The sequence below is a fragment of the Bidens hawaiensis genome, unplaced genomic scaffold (assembly GCF_021521415.1).
Source record: "Bidens hawaiensis isolate Kalapana, Puna unplaced genomic scaffold, B.hawaiensis_p1.1 tig00007614_1, whole genome shotgun sequence".
NCBI lineage: Eukaryota > Viridiplantae > Streptophyta > Magnoliopsida > Asterales > Asteraceae > Bidens > Bidens hawaiensis.
The window spans coordinates 512,259-515,272 of NW_027491530.1; positions in this window are offsets into that span (position 1 = coordinate 512,259).

Genomic DNA, 3,014 nt, shown 5'->3' on the forward strand with positions numbered 1-3,014 from the left:
TTTACCATGATGCACACGATTTTTGGCTAATTTCACAGCACTTCCATTATCACAGTACAATGGATAATCTGTTTGTTCCCTGCCTAATTCCTCTAAGTCAAACAAATAAGCTCCTTACTCGCTTCAACAGTTGCCATATACTCAACTTCTGTGGTTGAGAGTGCCACACTCTTTTGCAATCTAGACGTCCAACATATTGAAGTGTCCCCCATAGTGAACACATATCCCATAGTACTCTTATAATTCTCTTTGAATCCAACAAAGTAAGCATCTGAAGACCCTTTAAGAATTGCATCTTTGCCTTTAAAGCATATGGTCATCTTTAAAGTTCCCCTTATGTACCTAAGCGGCCACTTCGCTGCTTCCGAATGTGCTTTCCCTTGATTTGACACAAACCTATAAATAACTCCCACTTTTTGAGAAATATCAGGTCTCGTGCATACCATTGCATATATAAGACTACCCACTACAGATGCATAAGGAATCTTTACCATCTCTGACTATTCTCCATCGAGTACTAGGAGAATGATACTTATAAATTTTAATATGACTACCCATAGGTGTACTTCGAGTAACAATTTTCTCATCACTCATGTTGTACTTCTCTAAAATATTCCAGATGTATTCCTCTTGAGATAAATTTAGAGAACTGTCCTCCTTTTTTCCGATGATGCTCATGGAAAGAATTTGCTTGGCTCAACCTAAATCTTTCATTTCAAATTCTTCAGACATTTGTCGCTTCAAATTACTAATCTCTAACATGTCTGAACCGGCAATCAACATATCATCTACATACAACAGTAGAATCATATATGAACTAGCGAATTTTTGAGATAGCAACATTGGTCCATCTCACATCTCTTGTATCCACTCCTGCCCATAAAATCATCAAACTTGATATACCACTGCATGGGTGCCTGCTTTAATCTAGAACGACTCTTCTTTAACTTTCACACCATGTTTTCTTTACCAACTGTTTGAAACCCCTCTGGTTGTTCCATGTAGATATCCTCCTCAAGGTCATCATGTAGAAAAGCTGTATTCACATCCAGTTGTTCTAGATGTAAGTTTTATGCATCCACAATACTAAGAACCAGTCTGATTGTAGTCATTTTTTACCACAAGGGAAAATATCTCATAATCAACCCCCATGCTTTTGTTGGAACCCTTTCACTACCATTCGTGCTTTGTATCTCTTTGTATCATCACTTTCATTGTTGATCTTGAATACCCATCAGTTCGGAAGAGCTTTCTTCCCGGCTGGGAGCTTTGTAAAAACCCAAAGTCTTGTTCTTGTTCAGTTAATATAACTTTTCTCTCATAGCTCACTCTCACTAAGACGAGTATCTCAAGCTCATTACTTCAGAGTAACACTGTGGTGCACCGTTCTTTGTCAGTAGAAGGTAATTAACAGAGCTGGAATACCTCATAACCTCTAGCTGAGGTGTAACCATTTCTTGTTCTAGTAGAGGTTGTTCAGCATTAGACTCTGAACTCCCACCGTCAAAGAAATCCTCAAATTCATTTGCGTTTTCTTGCTCAACCTCTTGTGATGTGTCTGAACTCTGACTATCAACTTTCTCACTTGTATCTTCAAATTCTACATGTTCTTTATCAACTTCTTTTGTGAATGACTTTCTATCTTTGTATAGTCTTGCTTCATTAAAGACTGGTCACGAGGCCGACATACTTTTATGGCCTCTGGATCCTAAAGCTTATAGCCCATCTTTGCGTCTTCATAGCCTATAAAAGTACACTTCTTCGCCTTAGGGTCAAGCTTGTCCCTCTCAGTGTATTTTATCCAAGTGTAAGCATCACAACCGAATACTTTAAGATGTTTGAATGTAACCTCTTTTCCACTCCATATGTCCTCTGAAATTCTGAATCCAAGAGGAACTAACGGTCCTCTATTTATAAGATATGCAACAATGTTGGCAGCATCTGCCTAGAAAGTCTTTGGAACCCTGCATTTTTACTTATTGGCCTATCTCTTGCATTTTTACGATGTGGCAAACAGCTTCCGACGGTTTGTCCCTTGTCTGAAGCCCAAAAACGCCTCATAAATAAAGTTATGGGCATTTTTATGTTTTTCATCAGTTTTTACATTTTTATTTTTGGGTTTGTGTTTGGCCCATGGCCTTTTTTAGGCCTATTTCAAATTTGAAAGTCTATTTATATGTTGCTTTTGTAATCTGAAAAGCCAGACTTGAATTTTATTAATAATATTTTTCTCTTCATTTTCCTTAACCCTTGGGTGGGATTTAGGTGTTCTCAACATAGCAGACTAGGGTTTCATCATCTAAAACTTCTTTTGTAGTAGCATTTACTTCCAAAGTCGAATTTACTTCCTTTTTCTATTAAGGTTCCGGAGGGTTAGTACATTGACTTCTAAAATGCCCATTCTCCTAGAAATTGCAACAAGTACTATCTTTTCTTGGTCTAGACTGGCTTCTTTTTATGGATTTTAATCTACCCATGTTGTTAGTTGCACTTTTTGACATGTTTTATAACACTTTAAAAATTCATTTTTTTTTTCAAAAATCATCCATATATCATACATATGTACATTATTTTGTGAAACACGTGTTTTGGTGGAGCTGAATCTACTTTGGATCGTTTTTGTTTCTTATAGATGCGGAGCGGTTGCAAGAGACGAGAGCATTGAGAACTTGAATGGATTCAAGATTAAATTCCAAAGCAATGATAAATTAAGCTTTAAAAGTTAGAATATTAGCAACATATTGGAACTAACAGATTAATGAGGAGCTAGACTAAACAATTGCTAGATGTTTGAGTTGTTTTTGGCCACACCTCTACAACCGGAGCAACAAGTAAAATTATATAATGGGCTGAAGGCTTAATTATTATATTGGAATAAAATGGCCCATCAAGCTCCTTGAAGACCTAGGCTCCCAAGAAGGTTGGGATATGGATATATATAAAGAAAGTCTACATAATAAAAGGGGGTGGACATCTCGTTGCACGGTAGAAGACTTGAGAGAGAAGAGAAGATT